This window comes from Procambarus clarkii, chromosome 62, assembly GCF_040958095.1.
Source record: "Procambarus clarkii isolate CNS0578487 chromosome 62, FALCON_Pclarkii_2.0, whole genome shotgun sequence".
NCBI lineage: Eukaryota > Metazoa > Arthropoda > Malacostraca > Decapoda > Cambaridae > Procambarus > Procambarus clarkii.
The window spans coordinates 1,113,210-1,124,997 of NC_091211.1; positions in this window are offsets into that span (position 1 = coordinate 1,113,210).

Consider the following 11,788-nt stretch of genomic DNA (forward strand, 5'->3'; position numbering starts at 1 on the left):
TAATCTCATTTTCAATAATTCTAGTTCTGTGAATGCTGTGGAGGAACTGTCCCATTTGCAGATGGCCCAACGTGAAGAGGTGCAGTCGTTGGTTGATGAATTCTCCAGTCTGTTCGGGGAGGTCCCGACCCAGACTGATGCCATTTGCCATGATGTCGAGTTCACGGACTACACTCCCATTCGCCTTCAACCCTATCGGATGAGTCCAGAAAAGAAGGCCATCGTACGGAAGGAGATCGACTTCTTGCTCCAGCACGGCCTCATCCGGCCGAGCCAGGGCTCTTGGTGCTCGCCCTGCCTTTTGGTCCCCAAACCAGACGGCTCCTGGCGATTATGCACCGACTATCGGCAGCTCAACAAGGTGACCATTGTGGATGCCTATCCGCTGCCCCTCCTCAAGGACTGCATCGACGAGTTGGGAAATGCCAAGTACGTTTCGAAATTCGACCTCTCGAGGGGGTATTATCAAATCCCACTCACTGAACGTGCTAAACAGCTCACTGCGTTCGTGACACCCGAGGGTGTTTTTGAGTATGAAGTGTTACCGTTCGGCTTGCGTAATGCCCCTGCCACGTTCCAGAGACTCATGAACTCTCTACTCGCTAAGGTGCCAAATTGTCGGGCGTATTTAGATGATATCGTGCTGTTTGACAGTAATTGGGCTGACCACATAGCTAGGTTACACCAGTTGTTTGCCATCTTGAAAAGGGCAAATCTTACCTTAAATGCTAAAAAGAGTCATTTTGGCCAAGGCACAGTGACGTACCTCGGTTATGAAGTGGGCCAAGGAAAAGTGCTACCTCGGCAAGATAAAATCAATGCCATTCTGGAGTATCCAGTACTAAAGTCTAAAAAGGACGTTCAAAGATTTATCGGTATGTGTGCGTACTATCGACGTTTTTGTCAGAACTTTTCCAGTGTTGCCACTCCTCTCACAGACTTGTTGCAGAAAGCCGTTAAATTTAAGTGGTCATCAGACTGTGCAGAGGCATTTAAAAATTTGAAATTGATCTTAGCTTCCGCCCCAGTGCTTGCTAGTCCAAGGTTCGACCGACCGTTTAAAATTCATGTTGACGCGTCTGACTCGGGTGCTGGTGCAGTGTTGTTGCAAACTGGGGATGATCAGGTGGAACACCCAGTATATTATTACTCTGTGAAATTCGACAAGGCGCAACGCAATTATTCAGTGGTAGAAAAAGAGGCGTTGGCGCTAGTGTTAACATGTAAAAAGTTCGAAGTTTACCTCACAGGTAATATAGTGGAAGTGTACACGGACCATAACCCACTAGTCTTCCTGACTCAGATGAAGGGTAAGAATAAACGCATCCTCAGGTGGGCGTTGTACCTACAGAACTTCAATCTTTCCATTACCCACCTACCGGGCAGACTCAACGTGATAGCCGACGCTCTGTCCCGGTTGCCTGAATAACATTCATCTGAGCCACAGAAAGCCAGTTACCAACTGTCATGCTTTAGTTATTTTTTTTAGGTTCTCCTGTGACATTAAATATTCCGTGTCCAATTTATTTACTTCCCTGTTCTTTTATTTTTTTGTGTATGTTTTTTTTTTCTTTCAGAGAACTCCTTTGTATTTTTTTTTTTTGCAGAGAAATTGCTTTTGATTGATTTTTTGTTTTTGTCATATGTTTTTCTTTTTGTTCTCTGTATACTCTTACAAAAAAAATATGACTACTATTCTAGTAGTCACATTTTTTTTTTCTCTGAAGGGGGGAGGAGTGTTACGACCCTGGGTTCTCCAGTGGAAACCAGAGGTCAAAATTGAGCTATTAAACTTCCTTGTAGTACAGTTGGCGCATTTCGAATGGCAATTGTTTGTATCTTTCCTGCCAGACGTAAGACTATTATTGTTTCTCAAAGAGCATTTAAAGACTGAGCTGGGGGTTGATTATTAAATAATAACATAGGCACCAACTTTGCTTACTAATACTTTCTAATCATTCATAAAGTAACAATACGTTGCATAGGGGAAGATCTTTAATGTGCTTAGCTGCACGATCAATTAGGCTCCTTCCGGCACCACGACATGAGGGAGGCAGCTGGTCGCTAGCTCGCGCTTCTTTTGGCTGGTGTCGTGCGGATAAGACCTACTCTGTGGCTGTATCCCTACTCTCCTCCCTTCTCCTCTTACTTATTTCCCTTACCTGAAGTTCCTGTATCCTTAAGCTAAATACGGGGCATTAGTAAGTGTACCTACTCTGGTAGTAACTATTGGTGAGACCTGGGGTTAGTATTTGCCAGTGTTTTGTTTACCCTAAGTGTTGTGTTTTGTATTAGGGTACCACATGGTCTCACTACCCTAAGCTGCATCCAGCTTCAGTGCTTATCCAGTAGTACTTTACCCTAGCTTGTTATTAGTGTAAACCTTGTATCCTGTCTATGTGGACCAAGGCTTTTAACGTAAGATAGTGTGGTTAAGTTATTATTATTATTGTTATTGGTGTGAGTGTATATGGGGGGTTGTTAAGGGGTTAATAAATAAGTACATGAATTACAGAGTATCTCTTCTTCCAAGGTGGGAGCGCAGTGATCAACCCTTAGACTAACATATATGGTCTTGTAGCAAGTTATTACTACTGTGGATAGTTTATTTTGGGGGCCGGGCCTTTTAGCTCTCCCATATTTGATACTCTTGTCTTCTAACTACCTTTACCCCTTATTAGTACCAGTACCCCATAGAAGCCCCACTCATATTATTTGTAACAAGAACCACACCAGGTGTCTTGGTGACGCTGCGATTAATAAATCCAAGTGTCCGATTTGCCTTATTACGAACATTTATGCATTGATCCTTTTGTTTTAAATTCTTACTAATCATAACTCCCAGATCCCTTTCGCAATCCGACTTCGCAATCTCAGCACCATCTAGCTCGTATCTTGTAACTCTATCATCATTACCTAACCTCAGAACTTTACATTAATCAGCATTAAACTGCATCTGCCAATCCTTTGACCATTTCAAAACCCTATCTAGATCAACTTGAAGTGATAGTGAGTCCTCCTCCGAATTAATTTCCCTACCAATTTTCGTATCATCGGCAAATTTGCAAATGTTGCTACTCAAACCTGAATCTAAATCATTTATATATATTATAAACAACAGAGGTCCCAGGACAGAGCCTTGAGGCACTCCACTTACAACATTTTCCCACTCTGACTTGACTCCATTTATAATAACTCTCTGTTTCCTTTGGTATAGCCATGCCCTAATCCAGTTTAATATAGCACCCCCAATACCATGAGCCTCTATCTTTTTAATCAGTCTTTCATGTGGCACTGTATCAAAAGCTTTGCTGAAGTCAAGGTACACAACATCACAATCCTTACCACTATCAACTGCCTCAACTATGCTAGAATAAAACGATAACAAATTTGTTAAACATGAACGGCCATTTATAAAACCATGTTGCGACTCAATTATTAATTTATGTTTTTCAAGATGAAGACGAATTGTATTTGCTATTATAGATTCGAGTAACTTTCCCACAATAGACGTTAGGCTAATTGGTCGATAGTTAGACGCAAGTGATCTATCTCCTTTCTTAAAAACTGGTATCACATTAGCAACTTTCCAAAACTCTGGCACTCTGCCTGACTCTATTGATTTATTAAATATGGTTGACAGTGGGTCACAAAGCTCCTCTTTGCATTCTTTAAGCACCCTGGCAAACACTTCATCCGGCCCTGGGGATTTGTTTGGTTTGAGTTTTAACATCCTCCCTGGTAACTGCTAAACTCGTCAATCTGTCCTCGTCCCCACCCACATAGACTTGTTCGGCTGAAGGCATATTGTTAAGTTCCTCTTTAGTAAATACAGATACAAAATATTTATTAAAAATACTACTCATCTCTTCATCACTATCTGTTATTTGACCTGTCTCAGTTTTTAATGGACCTATCCTTTCCCTAGTCTTAGTACGATATAACTGAAAAAACCCTTTAGGATTTGTCTTTGCTTGCCCTGCTATGCGAACTTCATAGTTTCTTTTAGCTTTCCTTATCTCTTTTTTAACATTTCTAACCAGTTGTACGAATTCCTGTTCTAAAGTGACCTCCCCATTTTTAATCCTTTTGTACCAAGCTCTCTTTTTACCTATAAGGTTCTTCAAATTCTTTGTTATCCACTTTGGGTCATTAGTATTCGATCTATTCAATTTGTATGGTATACTACGTTCCTGTGCTTTGTTTAGAATATTCTTAAATAAGTTATATATTGAATTCACATCGAAATCCCCATTTACGTCACCTATCGCTGGGTTCATGTCTCGCTCCAAGACCGGCCCCCACCCCATACCCAAGACTTTCCAATCAATTTGACCCAAAGAATTTCTTAGGCTATTAAAATCAGCTTTTCGAAAATCTGGCACTTTAACAGAATTTTCTCCTACAGGTCTATTCCATTCTATGCTACATCTGATTTCTTTGTGATCACTGTTCCCTAGCTCACTCCCTATTTCGATGTCATTAATTTGTGTTTCCCTGTTAGTTAACACTAAATCTAAAATATTATTTTCCCGTGTTGGTTCCTTAATGTGTTGCGTAAGAAAGCAATCGTCAATTAATTCTAGAAAATCTTCTGCTTCACTATTCCCTGTTTTGTTCAACCAGTTTATTCCACTAAAATTAAAGTCACCCATGACGTAAATACTGTTAGATCTAGATGCCCTAGATATTTCATCCCATAGATGCTTTGCTTCCATTCTGTCTAAATTTGGTGGCCTATATATAACTCCTATTATAATATTATTTGCTTTTTCGTATAATTCTATCCAAATAGTTTCTGAGTGTGGCTCAGTTTTGATTCCCTCTTTGAGACTACATTTCAAATTGTCCCTAACATATATGGCTACTCCCCCTCCTCGTCTAATATATCTATCTGTGTGAAATAGTTTAAATCCATTTATTTGATATTCAGCTAATAGTTCTCTATTTTCTACATTCATCCACGTTTCGGTAAGTGCAATAATATCTATTTTTTCTGTGCAGACAAGAGCATTTAATTCGTTAATTTTATTTCTTAGACTTCTACTGTTAGTGTAATATACCCTAAGTGAATTGTTATTTTGAGGCCCTTCTCTTTCCCTGATCATTTTGCCAATTCCTTTCTCCCACAAACAAATACTTTTATTATCTCCTTCCTCCAAATTAATTCCCATACCTCTATCTACTAACAGTTTAAATCCAAACAAACACCTGTAACCACTTCTTCCAACGAGTTCGCAACAGCAACAACCCCAGCTCTCGATAGATGCACCCCATCACGAGCATACATTTCATTTCTTCCATAGAAGTGTTCCCAGTTGTCTATGAAAGATATTGCATTTGATTTGCAATATCTTTCCAGCCGGCAATTGACACCAAGTGCCCTTGACATCCATTCATTTCCCACTCCCTTTCTTGGAAGAATGCCACATATGATCGGGATTCCTCCCTTGCTCCTAACTAATTCAATGGCTGTCCTGAATCTCTGTATTAGTTCCTCACTCCTAACTCGTCCAACATCATTACCCCCTGCACTAATACAAATAATGGGTTTGTTCCCATTTCCTGTCATAATATCATTCATGTTTCCAACAATATCACCAATTCCAGCTCCCGGGTAGCAAACCCTTAATCTGTTCCACCTATCTCTGGCACAAAACGTTCTGTCTAAATACCTCACCTGGGAATCTCCCACAACCAAAATTCGCTTCGATTCTCCCTTTTCCTTTCGAGCAGTTTGAGGGATCGGCGCTTTAATGCTCCTCGTTACTTTGTCTTTGCCACCTCGTTGAACAACAGGTTCAACACAGCACTCGTCCTCTAATACGTCAAATGTATTAAAAGTCCTTAGGTGTAGGCTATTAGTTGTCGGTTTTGCCAAGGTCTTCTTAAGACCCCTGTCTTTCACAACTTGCCACGACGAGGACTTCTTAATACTGGTCCCGTCAGTCCTTCTTAATGAGGTCCCGTCAACACTGGCCTCCTCCTTCGTTTCCTCCCGAAGTCCCAGCCGTCGCACCTCCTCCCGCAGGGAATCCATCTCTGCTCTCAGAGCTCCAACCATACTCACCAAATCCCTCACCAATCCCTGCATTATTGCAATAATAATGTTATTAGAATCGGAGCTCCAGCTAACACAACCTCTCACTGAATGACAGCAACTGACTGAATTAGAAAGAACTTTTTTAGTGTCAGAGTGGTTGACAAATGGAATGCATTAGGAAGTGATGTGGTGGAGGCTGACTCCATACACAGTTTCAAGTGTAGATATGATAGAGCCCAGTAGGCTCAGGAATCTGTACACCTGTTGATTGACGGTTGAGAGGCGGGACCAAAGAGCCAGAGCTCAACCCCCGCAAACACAACTAGGAGAGTATATATATATATATATATATATATATATATATATATATATATATATATATATATATATATATATATATATATATATATATATATATATATATATATGTCGTACCTAATAGCCAGAACGCACTTCTCAGCCTACTATGCAAGGCCCTATTTGCCTAATAAGCCAAGTTTTCCTGAATTAATATATTTTCTCTAATTTTTTTCTTATGAAATGATAAAGCTACCCATTTCATTATGTATGAGGTTAATTTTTTTTTATTGGAGTTAAAATTAACGTAGATATATGACCGAACCTAACCAACCCTACCTAACCTAACCTAACCTATCTTTATAGGTTAGGTTAGGTTAGGTAGCCGAAAAAGTTAGGTTAGGTTAGGTTAGGTAGGTTAGGTAGTCGAAAAACAATTAATTCATGAAAACTTGGCTTAATAGGCAAATCAGGCCTTGCATAGTAGGCTGAGAAGTGAGTTCTGGCTACTAGGTACGACATATATATATATATATATATATATATATATATATATATATATATATATATATATATATATATATATATATATATATATATATACATATATATATATATATATATATGTATATATATATATATGTATATATATATATATATATATAACTGAAAACTCACACCCCAGAAGTGACTCGAACCCATACTCCCACAACTGGTATGTACAGGGACGCCTTAATCCGCTTGACCATCACGACCGGACAAAAGGAAGTGATAGCCGAGGCTATATGAACCACTTCCCCGCCGGCACTCGGATGGTAATCTTGGGCATAGCATTTTATCAAATCACCTCATTCTTTGGGGCACACGTGAGGAACACAAATGCAAACAAGCCTGAATGGTCCCCAGGACTATATACAACTGAAAACTCACACCCCAGAAGTGACTCGAACCCATACTCCCACAACTGGTATGTACAGGGACGCCTTAATCCGCTTGACCATCACGACCGGACAAAAGGAAGTGATAGCCGAGGCTATATGAACCACTTCCCCGCCGGCACTCGGATGGTAATCTTGGGCATAGCATTTTATCAAATCACCTCATTCTTTGGGGCACACGTGAGGAACACAAATGCAAACAAGCCTGAATGGTCCCCAGGACTATATACAACTGAAAACTCACACCCCAGAAGTGACTCGAACCCATACTCCCACAACTGGTATGTACAGGGACGCCTTAATCCGCTTGACCATCACGACCGGACAAAAGGAAGTGATAGCCGAGGCTATATGAACCACTTCCCCGCCGGCACTCGGATGGTAATCTTGGGCATAGCATTTTATCAAATCACCTCATTCTTTGGGGCACACGTGAGGAACACAAATGCAAACAAGCCTGAATGGTCCCCAGGACTATATACAACTGAAAACTCACACCCCAGAAGTGACTCGAACCCATACTCCCACAACTGGTATGTACAGGGACGCCTTAATCCGCTTGACCATCACGACCGGACAAAAGGAAGTGATAGCCGAGGCTATATGAACCACTTCCCCGCCGGCACTCGGATGGTAATCTTGGGCATAGCATTTTATCAAATCACCTCATTCTTTGGGGCACACGTGAGGAACACAAATGCAAACAAGCCTGAATGGTCCCCAGGACTATATACAACTGAAAACTCACACCCCAGAAGTGACTCGAACCCATACTCCCACAACTGGTATGTACAGGGACGCCTTAATCCGCTTGACCATCACGACCGGACAAAAGGAAGTGATAGCCGAGGCTATATGAACCACTTCCCCGCCGGCACTCGGATGGTAATCTTGGGCATAGCATTTTATCAAATCACCTCATTCTTTGGGGCACACATGAGGAACACAAATGCAAACAAGCCTGAATGGTCCCCAGGACTATATACAACTGAAAACTCACACCCCAGAAGTGACTCGAACCCATACTCCCACAACTGGTATGTACAGGGACGCCTTAATCCGCTTGACCATCACGACCGGACAAAAGGAAGTGATAGCCGAGGCTATATGAACCACTTCCCCGCCGGCACTCGGATGGTAATCTTGGGCATAGCATTTTATCAAATCGTGATGGTCAAGCGGATTAAGGCGTCCCTGTACATACCAGTTGTGGGAGTATGGGTTCGAGTCACTTCTGGGGTGTGAGTTTTCAGTTGTATATAGTCCTGGGGACCATTCAGGCTTGTTTGCATTTGTGTTCCTCACGTGTGCCCCAAAGAATGAGGTGATTTGATAAAATGCTATGCCCAAGATTACCATCCGAGTGCCGGCGGGGAAGTGGTTCATATAGCCTCGGCTATCACTTCCTTTTGTCCGGTCGTGATGGTCAAGCGGATTAAGGCGTCCCTGTACATACCAGTTGTGGGAGTATGGGTTCGAGTCACTTCTGGGGTGTGAGTTTTCAGTTGTATATAGTCCTGGGGACCATTCAGGCTTGTTTGCATTTGTGTTCCTCACGTGTGCCCCAAAGAATGAGGTGATTTGATAAAATGCTATGCCCAAGATTACCATCCGAGTGCCGGCGGGGAAGTGGTTCATATAGCCTCGGCTATCACTTCCTTTTGTCCGGTCGTGATGGTCAAGCGGATTAAGGCGTCCCTGTACATACCAGTTGTGGGAGTATGGGTTCGAGTCACTTCTGGGGTGTGAGTTTTCAGTTGTATATAGTCCTGGGGACCATTCAGGCTTGTTTGCATTTGTGTTCCTCACGTGTGCCCCAAAGAATGAGGTGATTTGATAAAATGCTATGCCCAAGATTACCATCCGAGTGCCGGCGGGGAAGTGGTTCATATAGCCTCGGCTATCACTTCCTTTTGTCCGGTCGTGATGGTCAAGCGGATTAAGGCGTCCCTGTACATACCAGTTGTGGGAGTATGGGTTCGAGTCACTTCTGGGGTGTGAGTTTTCAGTTGTATATAGTCCTGGGGACCATTCAGGCTTGTTTGCATTTGTGTTCCTCACGTGTGCCCCAAAGAATGAGGTGATTTGATAAAATGCTATGCCCAAGATTACCATCCGAGTGCCGGCGGGGAAGTGGTTCATATAGCCTCGGCTATCACTTCCTTTTGTCCGGTCGTGATGGTCAAGCGGATTAAGGCGTCCCTGTACATACCAGTTGTGGGAGTATGGGTTCGAGTCACTTCTGGGGTGTGAGTTTTCAGTTGTATATAGTCCTGGGGACCATTCAGGCTTGTTTGCATTTGTGTTCCTCACGTGTGCCCCAAAGAATGAGGTGATTTGATAAAATGCTATGCCCAAGATTACCATCCGAGTGCCGGCGGGGAAGTGGTTCATATAGCCTCGGCTATCACTTCCTTTTGTCCGGTCGTGATGGTCAAGCGGATTAAGGCGTCCCTGTACATACCAGTTGTGGGAGTATGGGTTCGAGTCACTTCTGGGGTGTGAGTTTTCAGTTGTATATAGTCCTGGGGACCATTCAGGCTTGTTTGCATTTGTGTTCCTCACGTGTGCCCCAAAGAATGAGGTGATTTGATAAAATGCTATGCCCAAGATTACCATCCGAGTGCCGGCGGGGAAGTGGTTCATATAGCCTCGGCTATCACTTCCTTTTGTCCGGTCGTGATGGTCAAGCGGATTAAGGCGTCCCTGTACATACCAGTTGTGGGAGTATGGGTTCGAGTCACTTCTGGGGTGTGAGTTTTCAGTTGTATATAGTCCTGGGGACCATTCAGGCTTGTTTGCATTTGTGTTCCTCACGTGTGCCCCAAAGAATGAGGTGATTTGATAAAATGCTATGCCCAAGATTACCATCCGAGTGCCGGCGGGGAAGTGGTTCATATAGCCTCGGCTATCACTTCCTTTTGTCCGGTCGTGATGGTCAAGCGGATTAAGGCGTCCCTGTACATACCAGTTGTGGGAGTATGGGTTCGAGTCACTTCTGGGGTGTGAGTTTTCAGTTGTATATAGTCCTGGGGACCATTCAGGCTTGTTTGCATATATATATATATATATATATATATATATATATATATATATATATATATGCGAACAAGCCAGAATGGTCCCCTGGACAATATGCAACTGAAAACTCACACCCCAGAAGTGACTCGAACCCATACTCCCAGAAGCAACGCAACTGGTATGTACAAGACGCCTTAATCCACTTGACCATCACGACCGGACATAATGAGGTGATAGCCGAGGCTATTTGAACCACCCCACCGCCGGCACTCGGATAGTTATCTTGGGCATAGCATTTTACCAAATCACCTCATTCTTAGGGGCACACGTGAGGAACACAAATGCGAACAAGCCAGAATGGTCCCCTGGACAATATGCAACTGAAAACTCACACCCCAGAAGTGACTCGAACCCATACTCCCAGAAGCAACGCAACTGGTATGTACAAGACGCCTTAATCCACTTGACCATCACGACCGGACATAATGAGGTGATAGCCGAGGCTATTTGAACCACCCCACCGCCGGCACTCGGATAGTTATCTTGGGCATAGCATTTTACCAAATCACCTCATTCTTAGGGGCACACGTGAGGAACACAAATGCGAACAAGCCAGAATGGTCCCCTGGACAATATGCAACTGAAAACTCACACCCCAGAAGTGACTCGAACCCATACTCCCAGAAGCAACGCAACTGGTATGTACAAGACGCCTTAATCCACTTGACCATCACGACCGGACATAATGAGGTGATAGCCGAGGCTATCACCTCATTATCACCTTTGTGTTCACCTCATCACCTTTGTGTTCCTCACGTGTGCCCCTAAGAATGAGGTGATTTGGTAAAATGCTATGCCCAAGATAACTATCCGAGTGCCGGCGGTGGGGTGGTTCAAATAGCCTCGGCTATCACCTCATTATGTCCGGTCGTGATGGTCAAGTGGATTAAGGCGTCTTGTACATACCAGTTGCGTTGCTTCTGGGAGTATGGGTTCGAGTCACTTCTGGGGTGTGAGTTTTCAGTTGCATATTGTCCAGGGGACCATTCTGGCTTGTTCGCATTTGTGTTCCTCACGTGTGCCCCTAAGAATGAGGTGATTTGGTAAAATGCTATGCCCAAGATAACTATCCGAGTGCCGGCGGTGGGGTGGTTCAAATAGCCTCGGCTATCACCTCATTATGTCCGGTCGTGATGGTCAAGTGGATTAAGGCGTCTTGTACATACCAGTTGCGTTGCTTCTGGGAGTATGGGTTCGAGTCACTTCTGGGGTGTGAGTTTTCAGTTATATATATATATATATATATATATATATATATATATATAAGAACATAAGAACAAAGGTAACTGCAGAAGGCCTATTGGCCCATACGAGGCAGCTCCTATTCTATAACCACCCAATCCCACTCATATACTTGTCCAACCCGCGCTTGAAACAATCGAGGGACCCCACCTCCACCACGTTACGCGGCAATTGGTTCCACAAATCA